Consider the following 13598-nt stretch of genomic DNA (forward strand, 5'->3'; position numbering starts at 1 on the left):
GTGGGGAAACAAGGGGGTCCTAAATCCAGTAGGAATAAAGGCCAAAACCCAGGGCTGAAGTGGGTGTCCTTAACTTGTGAAGAGAGGAATGGCTTTGATGTCTTTGGTGGGGGGATTTCAGGTGTTTCCAATACCAAATCAATGTGGCCTGATAAGGACAGGACTTGGTAGACTGTGACAGTTCTAGGAGGGATAAGAATGGGCAGCCAGGTGGCTGCAAGCCAAGGTAAGCCTTGGTCATAGAGGATAATGGAGCAGGAAACAAATTTCAGGTGAGGGTGAAGGGTCATTCAGATTACCCTGCACTCCTTTTTTATCCTTAAATCTGTGGGAGAGAAATATCCTACTCAGGAAGACCCTTCCCCTGCCTATCCTGTTAGGGCCCTGTGGTGACCTCAGCGGTGCCTGACCGATTTGTAGCTACTGTGAAATCATCCTCTTTCCCTCTGCATGTGACACATAAAGAGGTCAAATGTTCACCCTGAGCCCTAGGAAGAGAGATGTACACTTTTTCTTCTGTTGGTGCTTAACTTTAGCCCCTACAAAAAGAGGTGCTGTGGAGAAAATAAAGTATTTAAGGAGGAGCTGTTTAACAGTTTTGAGAGGGAATTTGGAAAGGTATTGAGTGAAGAAGGAATGGAGGAGGCAGAAATCATCAGAACTATGTCACTGTCCTGCTTAGCATGGGGTTGGTCCCTAAGAACCAAAGTAATTGAGCAAAGAAGAAACCGGCCTTTACACTGAGATGAAACATTTATTGAGTTGCTGGCAGCTGCTCTAGAGTGATTTTAGACTCAGCTCCAGGTAAGATGGTTGCTCACAGAGAGGACTTGGTTTGTTCCATGCAGTCAGCTGTGTTTCATGGTTTTCTTTATCCAGTGAAGAAACCTTGAGACTTCGGTGTAGACAATTGGTCTTGTCCTATTTTTGATGCATAGGAGACAATGCCTTGTGCCACATTATTACACACCAGGGGGCCTCCTGAGTCACCCTGTAGATAGTGAGTCTGTGAACCAGCACACTGCCTAAATTCTCACTTCCATTGTGCCAGACCCCCTCATGCAGTACTGATTGTAAAGTATGCTTGTGAGAGATTTGAGGGAACTACAGGCCCTTAGCTGCTGAGCTCTGACTATGGACACTGTCATTCTTGGGGCCAGCCTTTGTCTTCATCCCCAAGTCTGGGACCTCATTGCTGTAGAATTGTGAGGATCATTGGTTTCAGGCCAATGTTTTAGGCCATGGAGGCTGATGAGCATGTCTGACCCTGAGCACAGAGGATGAGTTCTTTGACCAAGAGAGCTGCCAGCTCAGAGGAGCTGATTGGTTATAAATCCTGCAGAAACAGTTTTCTTGTGCCCGTGCCATGAACTCCTGCAGCATGTTGCAAACTGAACCTTTCTTGGTAAAGTGGTAGAGGTTTTAGTTACCTCCCAGCTCCGATGGCTCCCTTTTTCACTTTTCAGGGAGAAATATCACCGCCTACAAGGTGAAGAAATCCCTGGTGCTTGAATAGCTTGATCCCAAACACTATTTCTGCCAACGCAAGGTGTGACAGATGCCTAGTCTTACCATAAAGGAAGCATTTTTAACCTTTGGGTCTCCCAAACAAATCACAGTAGCAGGATCATAATTCTTTGGACAGAGGTCTTCACATTTACCATCTTTCTGAACTATCATCTCCACCTAAACTGGTGTGTGTGATTATCTTCCCTCTGGAATCTACTTTCCCCATCCAGCCAGCTAGCACTGGGTACCTGGCTTCACCTGGGACTTGCTCTTGTGCAGCCTAAGGAGCTACACAGCTTTAGTCAGCTGGCCTATTTCTCCAAGTGATGGGAAAGAAGTAAAGAAGTCCAGATCAGTGTATGGCTCCTGGGCATGGACAGTGTGATGGACATGATGGCCAAGAAGGCAGGGGCAAGGTCCTAGTAAAGTTATAACCCTGCATGAGGAGAGTAAGAGCCACAAAATAATGAGCCTTAACTTTAGCAGCATGATGTCATTGCTGAAAATTTCAGGATTATACTCTTGATGGGGAAATGCTGTGTGTACATGGATGACCTGCTGGGTGTGTCTTGTTCCTTGATGTTGTGGGCCCCCAAGGTGACCTCTATTTGGCTGTACAGAGAGGAAAGTGTATTGGTGGATGGGGATCTACAAAAGACACAACCCAGAGGCTCTAAAAGCAGGCCACAGCTGATACAGAGTACAGCTGTAGATGACAGAGGACAAACTGGCTGAATGACTGTGGCCGCCCCTTAGTACCAAGGAAGGACACTTTGGGCACAAGAGGAACTCAGCATTCAGTGCCTCCAGGAAAGGACATGATATTGCTTTCCTTTGCATGGTTATGCCAAAGCATGGTCCTGGGTCTACATTTAATCAGGTTTGATTGCCCTGGTTTTCCTTATATCAGGAATTCTTTGGCTCCACCTTGCTTCTCTCCCCTTGGTATATGATGACCTTTTCTCAGTGTTACCAGACCTCCTCATGGTTATGTCCATGAGCTCAGCGAGCTCCCTAGAAAAAGGGCTCTGAGAAGTGTTTCCTGTAGACTGTGGACTGTTTTTCCTTTCTCACCTCCCTAAACAGTGAGCAGCTGTCAGCACAAAGTCCTCTTGAATCAGGAAGCCAGCACAAATGTTTCTAGGGCTGATCTTAAGGTAAGCAATGTAGGGGCAGGAGTGGGGTTTGGCTTCAAGTCCCCCGATGATCTCTCCTGAAAACAAGAAGACTGGGTGCAGCCACTGAGTGTCTGAACAAGTATCTACTTACAGTCTCAGAACAGTTTGGCATTTGGGAGCCTGCAGTTGCCTGAAGTGGACAGGAACCTAAAGGAAGATGCCTCAACTTGTTTTCTAAAGTGCAAGAAATTGCATCTCATTCTACAAATTCTTTTCCTCTGTTTGACTGGAGATGACTATGTATCAGGGGAAAATATAACCCCTGTAGATTTTCCTCATTCCTCTGCTAACTTTTTACCTTGCTTGAGTAAATAAAACCCTTCTGAGTCCTGTGATGTCTAGGATGGTGATGTTTCCTCCTGTCAGGCTATAGGTGTACTGTAGATGTGGTCCTATCCTCTTTCCTAGGACCTGACCTGTGGAGGGTGTCTCAGAACTGTTCCCTGGCAGCATGAAGGAACAGCTGCAGTTAGTGTCTGGTTAGTAGAGCAGTGCAAATGGGATTCTGGAAAGCAGAGAAAGGTGAGTCTGACTCTGTGGCTGCTACTGGAAAAGACAGGAGCCCCTGAAGTCCAGAGGAGGAAAGCAGAAATGGAGAAAGTTAGTACGAGTGAAGAGAGGTTAAAAAAAAAAAAAGCGTTCTGAGGACAGAGATTTCATCCACTCAGGGGTCACTGAGCTATGGGCATCTCTCCTAGGCAGCTGATGAATGCAAAGCCTTTCCCCTCCCCTGACCAGGATGACAGGCCTATACTGCCCTCTTTAGGAGTATTTGATATTTTCTCTTTTTTATTTCTCACCTGCAAGAACTTTAAAGAAAGACTCATTGTAGATGTGCAAGATGAGGATTACTGAGGGTACAGTATCCACTGGATCTTCTTCAGAAAAACCTCTGGTAGCTTATGTAATTTCCTATCTGAGGCCCTCTGGTGGGATTGGAGTTCAGGTTCAGAGCAATACTGGCAGACAGAAGGCTCTTGGGGTGTCGCCTAGTGACAGGAGATTCACATGCTCTGTGCAGTAAGACTGGGCCTCTGGAGGGTGGACCTGGTCAATCACCTGCCGGTGCTCTGGGGAGCAGAAAAAGGGTGCCCACAGGAGCAGGAGCAGCTGCATCTTGCCAAGAAGCAAGAAGCATTTCCAAGTCAGAGCTTGTGAAGATTTGTCCATGTTGTCTTTTAGCCCCCAGCAGAGGAAAGAAGAGGAGTTGGCTCAGTGACCTTGTGGTTGTCACTGGTTTTGTGGTGCATTACCCTGAGAAGCTTTCTAAAAAAATACACTGCTGTCACGGCCTCCTCTCATCATAATGTCTTTTACTGTGTGAGACTCTTACAATAACCACAGCTGATGAGTCAAAGCAAATTATGTGTTCCCGTCCTCAACAGAAACCCAGGAATGCAAGGTGGGTCTGTAGGATGTGGTATGGCCAGTACATTCTCAGAAACCTGTGTTCCCAGTGACAGAATTATCAATGCCAGATTTCTTCAGGGTAGTTTTACAAGCATTTGAGTTTTACGACCTTCTCTTTTTCTAGGAGCAAGCATGCTGGAGCGTGAGCTGACCATCTGGTAAAAGAGACAGAAACTCAGTAACCCTATTTTAGGAAGGCCACAGTGGTGCAATGTCCTTAAAAATAACAAAGCATGGCCTGCATCCACTCAATCTACCTGGTGACTCTGACATCATTATAGCCTCCATTCCAAGGGAATCCTAAACATCTCTTATTTAATTTTAAACATTCAGTGTGATGGAGTCGGCTTCTCCTCTCAATATTTTTAAACAAAATGTCTGCACATGGCATTTTTGGTCTAAATTAGCAAATTGCTGTGGGTCCTTGCAATTCAATCTATGTCTTGACATAGGTTCCTCCCATTGCTTTTGTGGTGTTGTTGTGAATCCCAGTAGAATCACTTGAACTAAATATGGTGGTGTTTTGGCTTATATCAGTATACTGATCCCTTGTTTTTAGGGCTCTTTTTCTTTTCTCTTCTTCCCATTCTATAGGAATTGAGAGTTGCCTTGCTCCATGAAATCCTTCTGCCATAGTGTTCCTGTTTTGAAGCCTGCCTGCCTGAATCCACTGCAGCCCTGTTGCTCAAGGGCCAACTGTAGGTCTGAACAATTTGATGTGGTGATTTCAGCTTCCTGTTCATGTTTTATATGCTTTTCTATGAGGAGTATTACACTTGAGAAGCAAAAATTCCAGTGTATATTGCTTTTTTAAAGGACCATCAACATTTATTAAAGCCGAGCTTGTTTTTAACTTAGCTTTCACATTAGTAAATAATTAAAAGGGACAATTTTCTTTCTGAGTGTAATTATTATACATATTCATTAAGAAAATACAGAGGTCAGGAAGGAAAAATAACATTCATTTGTCTATGTCCCCCAGACAATTGAAAATTTTATTATACATATTTGTGTTACATAATGATTATACTTATTGTGGGAATTTTGTATGTAATGCATCTTATTTCTTCTTGTCCTCTTCTCTCTTTTCTGTCCCCTCCTTACAACTCTTAGTCCTCTTCTTCTCTGAAAAAAATCTATCACTGTTTCTTGTTATGTATCTTTTACCTGGCTCTTCATTTATATTTCATGTTTCTTATAAAACAGAAATCATGTGATATTTAATGTTCTGTTGATAGTTTATTTTACTTAGCATTGTGGTCCTAAGTAAAACAATTTTATACAAATGACTCATGTTTGTCCTTCTTATAGGAGAGTAGTACTCCATTGTGTACAATGCCACATTTTTAAAAATGCATCTATTGCTGGACAAACTGTGTGCTTCTATGTTATAGCTGTTATTAATTGTGCTACTATGAACTTAGATATATGACTATCACTGTAATAAGCTTTATCGCTCATTTAGGAAGATAGGGAAACTGCTTTAGAAGGGAGACCACTGGACTGAATAGAAGTTTACTTTTAGTTTTCTGAGGAATCACTGTACTGATTTCCATAGTCTTATATACAGCCCATTAAACTTCTATGTTGAGCATATTAACTCAGGGCAGCACTGCAATTTACTTCCTATTGTACTCAGTCTTAATTAATCTTAAAATTTAAACATTTTAACCACATTTAAAATATCCAATTAGTAAGTATTATCTTAATAATTGTTTCATAGTGTTTTTAAAAATTTAATATGCAATAAATATCTAAAGTTGTAAATTTAAAAAGCAATATAAATAAAGGGTAAATAATTAAACTCTGCCAGATCTTTTACTCAGTAGCATAAACAATTAAAATTAACTGAGTTTCTACACTCATTGATACTTAGCTTTAACGTTTTGAAGTATGAACTAATACATTTTTCATGAAATGTCTGCATTGTTAAATTTAACACGGGATGATGCTAAACGCATTCATGACTCATTTTTAAAACTAAGGCGAGGCAAAATTTTAATTGTGTAACTATTTTTACGCATACAATTCAGTTGAATTTATGGCATTCAAAATGTGCATTTGGAATTTCAAAATATTTCTAGCACATCAGAACGTTGTATAAATATTAAATGATTGCTCCCCATTTAGCTTTTCCTCATCATCCTGCTCACTCCACTGCTTACCTTTTTTCTCTATGCTCTTGTCTATTTTGAATATTGCATGGTTGGATCATGTTTCTAAAATCATTCTTCAAATCTTTGGAAAGTTTAAACTATTTACATTTAAAATGATTACTTATAATGAAGAGCTTATTTATGACCTTGTGCTACTTGTTTTTTATGTCATGAGTTTTTCACTAATCAGTTCTCGCCATACTGCCTTGTTATTTCTTATAAGCTGGCACATTTAAAAAATCAAGATATATTCTTTTTTTGGTTTGTTTGTTCCAGGTGGTACTAGAGTTTGAACCCAGGGCCTTTGGACTGAGCTACATCCTACCTTTCTCTTTAATTTTTACTTTTAGACAAGATTTCCTTAAATTCCTTTGGCTAGATCTTAGGTTTCTCCTGCAGCAGCCTTCCAGAGTCTTTGGACTCCAGACATCCACCACCACCCCTCAAGTATTGCGGAGTGATGAAGGATAGATTCTCTAGATGTAGAATCCTTTCTTTCTTTATCCTTTTTCTTGATACTGAGGATTCAATTTACACCCTGCACTTGCCAGTCAGGCACTGTGCCACTAAGCTATATATCCTGCCCAACAGGACTTTCTGCACTTTAAGGGTCCCAGTGCCTTTGGCCCTTAAGGTTTCTAATGTGAGATCAACTGTTAATCTCATTGAGAATCATTTTCTGGGATGAATTGCTTCTGTCTTGCTGTTTGGAAGGTTTTCTCTTTGTGTTGTAACAGGTTCCTTGTAGTGAGTTCCCTTTTGAGTTTTGAATTTAACCTGCTTAGAAATTTTAAGCTTATTGGGTTTGTGTATTCTTACACTTCATCATACTTGGGAAGTTTGGGGCCATTGTTTATTGGAAATGTTTTTGATTTTGAAATTATTTTCTTTATTCAGTAACTTCAACTTCCATTTTGTCTCTCTCTCTCTCTCTCTCCCTCGCTATATATATATATATATATATATATATATATATGATTATATATCATAATATATATATATATGTATATATATGATTATATATCATTATATATATATATATATATATATATATATATATATATATACACATATGATACATATGCTATTGAGTGTGTCCTATAGGACCCATAGGCTTTGTTCATATTTCTCTCTTTCTTTCATTTCCCAGACTGAGTTATTTCATTTTTATGTAAATTTCACTAGTTCTTTTCTTTTGTTTGTTCAGATCTGTATTTGGACTTTGTTAGTGAAATTTCATTTCAACTATCATGCTTTTAAGCTCCTGAAATAAGATTTTTTTGCTTTTATGAGTATCCCTTACATTTTTTTACATCGCGTCTGATTTCCTTTAGTTATTTGCCAGTTCACTTCACTGTTTTGAGCATTTTAAAGGAGGCAGATTTAAAAAAAAAATTTTGGCTATCCAATACGTAAAATGTTCAAACCTGTTTTGCGTTAATTTCATTTATTGTGAGCGGGTAATACTTTATTACTCCTTTTTATTCTCTGTAATTCTTTGCTAAAAACTAGTCATTGGTTGTATTTGAAATGTGAAAGTTTCCTCACATTGTAAAGTTTATTTTCCTTTCCATAGCATTTTCTTTACACAGGGCCCAAAGGATATACGTTCTCTTTCTAGAGCAATGGGTTCTTTCTCTTCTCATTTTCTCAGGGTCTCATGCTGTGAGCATTCTAACCACATTTATGGAGGGAGTGGCAGATGTATATTTTGCGGGCAGTAAGAGATGTGCTGCATCATTTACCGAAATGTCCAGTGTATGATTGTAAAATTGAAGTTAAATAAACAGTTGTACCTCTAACTTCTCCTTGCTAATTATTGTAGTATATCGCTTGTTATCTTGCATTGGAGTGACAAACCAGGAATAGAAAGCCCTGTTCTATTGGGCTTCTGTTACCGACTAAAAACTGAAGAACAACTTAATGCATATATGTAAAAAGAACAGACAGCCTAGATCATTCCAGGCTGCCCTTCAAAGTGTGCTCTGTTTGAAATTAGGTATTGCAGAAAACTGAGAACATTTTTGTCATTGTATGTGTCTAAATATTCCCCAAATCCTCATGCAGTCTTAAATGTGGCTTTTTCAGAGGAGGCTGGATCTAGAATATGTGACACTGAGATTTATTCATGTTACAATGCTAAGATGAAGGGCCTTGAGATTAAGGGTGTGTATGATCCCTGTTCCGTGTAACCTAGATAAAATACAAGGGATAGAAAGTGCCATGGTTGTCCCTTATCCAGTTTTGTTCTTTTCTCCCTGCCATGAACCGTTTTCCCTCTGCAATGCCTCTCTGCCATGCCACCCTGTCTGGAAATCGGTCAGTTATGGACTGAAATTTGTGCAAATTGTGAGTTAAAGAAGCCTGTTTCCCTTGCAGTTTTATGTTGGGCATTTTGTCTTACTCATGAAAGAAAAGTAGTCCTGAGAGTTGTATTGGTGGCACAGTGCTAGGGTGACTTACTGAGCAACCAATTGCTACCTTATTGTCATTAATTCTGTATGCTGAATCACGTGTCTAAACTACCAAGATGAGTCTTTACACTGTAGCCTGGCCCACTCAAACGTTTTTCTGGACTACACTAAATTCTCCAAAACTTTGGATCTCTCGTGAAGCTCCAAGTGTCTGTTCTCGAGGTCCTTCTGGCCTTACATGTTAAGAATCTGAATTTGCAAGTATGAGCTCTTAACAACTTAGGCAAAGATGATAAGTGGGACTTAAGATCTCCTGAAGACATAATGGGAACTGGACCTAGTGGGACTGGTATCATTTCACAATGTTGTTTTAGGTTCTTTCTCTCCAGAAATCTCACTGTTGTTCCAGTCATCACAGAATCAGTAATACCAGGGTTTTATTTTTCCCTATATTTTACAGTGGGTTAAATGAAGAGGAATGAGTAAGTTGTGAGAGTTTTCCCAGCCTGGGTGCTGTGAAATGTTTCAGAAGGTAGGATCTTTAGGGTGCAGTGAGTGAACTGCTAGCTCAGTCATAAAAATCTGAAGAAGTAGGGTAAAGGCACATCATAGCTATCCTGAAATAATTTGTGACTATTTCAGTAGCAGAATGTATAAACAAACACAATAAATGGGAAAATAAAGGGGATTCTTATTAATCCATACCTTACCATATTTTAAGAGAGATGTATTTAGCTTGTCACAATGCAGTTTCCATGTCCTGCACTGGACTTACATTTACACATTCTAAGATGAAACAGTCAGAGATATTAAGTGATGTACCAATAGTCACATGGTTTCTGAAAGTTTGGTACACACACAAAACACACACACACACACACACAAACACACACACACACACACACACACACACACACACACACACACAGAAGACTCATGTTTACCATACTGAAAACTGTCTGTCACTCTTAGAAGTCCTCCAAATAACACTGGACAGATTTCAGGTCAGCGAATAGAAGTGATTTTATAATTAGAGATGTCTTTTGAATGGTCACTCTAGTAAGTCTAGATATTTTATTTTCAGGCAGTTCTTGCAATAGAGCCAGCAGGATATCTTAGTATGCTGGCAGGTTACAATGGGCTTTGGGTGGAAAAATCACTAGAAAGATTTCAATGCAGCTCTCAGTTTATCTGTCAGTTGGAAGAGTCTGAGGTTTAGAATTCTGGACTTTGTTTCAGTTACATGGCTCACTTGCCTATTTCAGGATTTCATGATCTCATTTGACAGAGACACTATAGGCTGTATAAAAGGCTTTAAAATGTTTATAACTATAATGTCAGTTAGAATGGGAACCATTAATGTCAACACAGCTTTTTGACTCTCTATCAATAACTTTCTATATGCAATACTTGTCTCTGTGTTTCTGTACATTTTCATATACGTTGCCACACCGGTATGTATATTAAATATATGCTCTTGCATATGATTACATATGCAGAACATACATGTAGATTTATATTTGTGTGTGTTCATGTACATCATACTATATGATTTTGTTTCTTTGTATGTCTTCATTTTTTACTTTTCAAGCACAGCCTGGAACACCTGTGTTGCAGGAGACATTTTTTCACTCAGTTAGAACTTTTGAAGTCAGCTGCTTCACCCTTATTATGAAGATGACCTGGACCATTAAGACATTCTGCTACCATGTACTCCATGGACAAAAATAAGGCAGGTGGCAGGTACCTAGAAGATGATATTATCCCAATGTGAAAATGAATTTTATACTGGTTGTTTGTGAGTATTTTGGATGAGGGGTCTTTGTGCACAAGGGTAACTAGACAACACTCCAGTTGGCAATAGGATAACACGGAATGATTTCTCACCATATTTGAGCCAAGAACAGCCTAAAAACATGGATACAGTGTCAACAGTTGGTCTCATCGCACAAGTGTGGTCTGTACATTAAACGCTGTCTGACTTTGAGGGGTCACTGTGGGCTTGAAAGGAAACATGTAGTATTAACCATTATGGTTTGTGGGTTAAGGCTGTTGTTCAATTTTCTGGTGCGACGTGAGCTTCTTTGAATCTAATGTTCTTTAAAAATGTAATGGTACGCAGTATGTCTTCCATGTTTGAGTTTGCACTACACTTTGAGGTAAACCATAAAATGTGAGTGCTCTATTTTAGTTTTTCCTCCTGTACGCCTGCATCTCACAGTGTGTACACATTTGGAAACCTTCAGACCAGAAGATCTACCCAGTCTAATTCCCTATTTACTGCACTAACTTAAAATGTGACAAAGCTCATGATTTTTTTTTTTAGTCTAAGAAACATAAATGCTGTTATCCTAAAAATTTTTCATTTAGGTGGATTTCTCAGACAGATTCAGGCTAACCTCATTAACCAGGGTGAAGAAACATGGCTTTGGTAGAATGTCATATGCCTAAAGTTTGTGAAGGTTTGGAGGTCTCCCACCAAGCTTGCTTTTGAAACTCCAGCACCTGGAACCTGATTTACATTTGTTTGCTGATGAATAACACATGGGTGCTTTCAGTCCTTCTGAAGAAAAATCTTGTAGTTATTCTAAAGGTAGCTACAACCTGGGGAGGCACATATGGTCTTGGAGCAGAGGCTATGTTGGGATTGGTGAAGCATGGCTGAAACTATTGAATTAGTTCTTGTCTCAGTGCATGCTGAGCTCATGAGCTTTGTTGGGTCAGTTAGGAGAGTTTTGTTTGCATAGCCACGAAATGGAAGTAAGAGCTCTGGGGAGAGTTCTTGCCTGATTTTCTCTATGACTATCCTGGGACCAGCAAATGCTGACTTCTTAGAATCAAATAAATATTTTCTTCAGAGCGAGACTATTTTTATTTTTGTGGCTTTCAAACCCACATATAAACCAACAATCTCACACAGGAAAAGTGGCATATAAAATGAGAGAACCCACAGTAATTGCATAAAAGGCGGTTTTTCTGTGTATCTACTATCTAACACACAGTATAACCTGAAAATAATCTATGTGTAAGTGGAAGAGGGAATGGTGATTTCTAGTCCTGTTGTAGATGTAGTCACTCTCACTTAAGTGGTCATTACAGACTGGTAATCAATCATGGAGTTCCAACTCAGAGACCATTGCCTTAGCAATGACCAAAAAGGACAGGCTGAAAGAAATCAGGGTGCTGAGTGTCCTCTCAGAAGGTGGGCTCTGAGCTTAGGTGCAAGATCTGTCTTTCTGAGAACTGACAGTGCCCTACCTAGTGTAATGCTCTGGCCCAGCTTTCTTTGGACATGTCCTGCCTTCTTTGTCCTCTATGGATAGGGTAGAAAATAAGCCAGTATCCAAAAGTGACCTAGGAAGAAAATATAGAAATATGTCTGCTAGGAATCTCATGGAACCCTTGAGATTGTGGACAGTGAAATGTGGAAGAACAGAATCTCAGGCAAGACCAAGACTGAAGCTTCTGGCCGAGCCCAACATTCCTTGGCTGCAAGAGGATGTACTGCTAGGAGAGGAGAGCATGCTCCATGCTTTGCATCTAAATAGATCCGGGCGTCATTGGCACTAATACTCTGTCCAGGAATCCTATGCTAGTGTTTCTCCAAAGGGCTAGAGATCAGTGTGCTAACAAGTTACCTGAATTTCCATTTTTATTGCTACATTATTCATAATAGTCTAGTGTCAACTTCTGTCTATCAATGATTGAATAAAGAAAATGTGATATGTACGCTTCAGTATGATATATATATATATACATATATATATATATATATATATATATATATATATATATATATATTTCAGCCAAACTAAATTAAAAAGAGATCTTGTCATTTGCAACAGCCTGGATATACCAGGGGGTATTATGCCAAGCACAAATAGCCAAGCACAGAAGAACAACATAAGCTGTTACTTATGTGGGGAATTGAAAACCATTGTAGTTGTAGATATAGAGTACAATAGTAGTTGTCACAGGATAGGGATTTAGGAGCATTTTGAGATGTTGTTCAGAGGGTGCAAAGTTTTAGCTAGACAAGAGAAATAAGACTTTTTATATCTATTTGTACATCACACTGATCATACTTAGTAGTGTGTATACATCACACTAAATCATAATTATTAAATAATAAAAAATAATAATTATTAAACTATTGGTTATGTGGATCATCCTTAATCATTCCAAATTGTATATATATATATATATATATATATATATATATATATACACACACACACACACACATATACCATAACAACTCTTAGAACACCATAAATATCTTCAAGAAAAGAATTTTGAAATAATATTTAAGTGTCATTTGATTGAGTAAATCCTGGCATGGGAAAAATAGTATGTGGTGAAAGGAATGGGAATTTATATGTATTCATTTCTTACTGTGCTTTAGAGGATATACCAGCAACTGTGGATACATTATATAAAACTCCAGTGTGGGAGATACCTATTACTAACTACATGTGTAGATAAAAGAGGATGAGAAACCTTAGATTGTATGTCAAGTGGAATGGAGGTAACAGTTCACTTCTACGTCAAAATGCAAACTTCCATTACCTGTCCTTGTAGAAAATAAAAGTCACAAATTGGTAGATCTCAACTCAGCTGTCCTAGTAAGGTAACCTGGTGCAATCAGCATACCCCTGTGATGATTTCCATTGACTTTCATTCAGTGTCACTAAGGGTCAATTCAGCAAATCCTATCTTCCCTTAGACATCAGGATCAGTCATCTACCTATCATCATGGCCCACATAAGCAGATGACAGCTGCCCTGTTATTCAGGAAGTAAGACAAATAGACCAGCAAATTTCAAGATTGTGGCAATAGAGCTAAAATATGGACTGACAGTTACAAGGCCAGGGCTGCTGGTAGGCTGATGGTTAAGGAATCTGCCTCAGTCCAAGTTCTCTCCTAAATT

At 39.2% G+C, this 13598-nt stretch overlaps 1 pseudogene; it reads right to left on the minus strand.

The window, feature by feature from the left end:
• Nucleotides 1-848: 848 nt before the first annotated feature.
• LOC100718566 (granzyme B(G,H)-like) lies at nt 849-3825 on the minus strand (annotated as a pseudogene).
• Nucleotides 3826-13598: the final 9773 nt, after the last annotated feature.

The sequence above is a fragment of the Cavia porcellus genome, unplaced genomic scaffold (assembly GCF_034190915.1).
Source record: "Cavia porcellus strain 051 isolate PalLab524CR breed Dunkin Hartley unplaced genomic scaffold, mCavPor4.1 scaffold_1, whole genome shotgun sequence".
In the NCBI taxonomy this organism is placed as follows: Eukaryota; Metazoa; Chordata; class Mammalia; order Rodentia; family Caviidae; genus Cavia; species Cavia porcellus.